Genomic DNA, 707 nt, shown 5'->3' on the forward strand with positions numbered 1-707 from the left:
ATGGCATTCAAAGCATCAATTTCAAGAACTCCCTTCTTCTGAGGCGTCCCATTACTCACAGGATTCCTATCAGAAGTGTACATAAACTGGTTGTTAGCAACCATGTCAATAAGTTCTTGAGCTTCTGCAGGCGTTTTTTTTAGGTGAATGGTTCCACCTGCAGAAGTATCCAATGACATCTTAGCTAATTCAGACAGACCATCATAGAATATATCCAGGATGGTCCATTCTGAAAGCATGTCAGAAGGACACTTTTTGGTCAGTTGCTTGTATCTCTCCCAAGCTTCATAGAGGGATTCACCTTCTTTCTGTCTGAAGGTTTGAACATCCACTCTAAGCTTACTGAGCTTTTGAGGAGGAATGAACTTGGCTAAGAAAGCTGTGACCAGCTTATCCCAAGAGTTCAGGCTATCCTTGGGTTGAGAGTCCAACCATATTCTAGCTCTGTCTCTTACAGCAAAAGGGAAAAGCATGAGCCTGTAGACCTCGGGATCAACCCCATTGGTCTTAACAGTATCACAGATCTTCAAAAATTCAGTTAAGAACTGAAAAGGATCTTCAGATGGAAGTCCATGAAACTTGCAGTTCTGCTGCATCAGAGAAACTAATTGAGGTTTCAGCTGAAAGTTGTTTGCTCCAATGGCAGGGATGGAGATGCTTCTTCCATGTAAATTGGAATTAGGTGCAGTGAAGTCACCAAGCATCCT

At 42.4% G+C, this 707-nt stretch overlaps 1 non-coding gene across 1 annotated transcript; it reads left to right on the top strand.

Annotated features, from left to right (window-relative positions):
* The first annotated feature begins 233 nt into the window (after positions 1-233).
* Positions 234-341, top strand: LOC112738742 (small nucleolar RNA R71). The gene has a single exon (XR_003169685.1). It is a non-coding gene; the product is annotated as a small nucleolar RNA R71 (small nucleolar RNA).
* The last annotated feature ends 366 nt before the right edge of the window (positions 342-707 follow it).

This window comes from Arachis hypogaea, chromosome 13, assembly GCF_003086295.3.
Source record: "Arachis hypogaea cultivar Tifrunner chromosome 13, arahy.Tifrunner.gnm2.J5K5, whole genome shotgun sequence".
Taxonomy (NCBI): domain Eukaryota; kingdom Viridiplantae; phylum Streptophyta; class Magnoliopsida; order Fabales; family Fabaceae; genus Arachis; species Arachis hypogaea.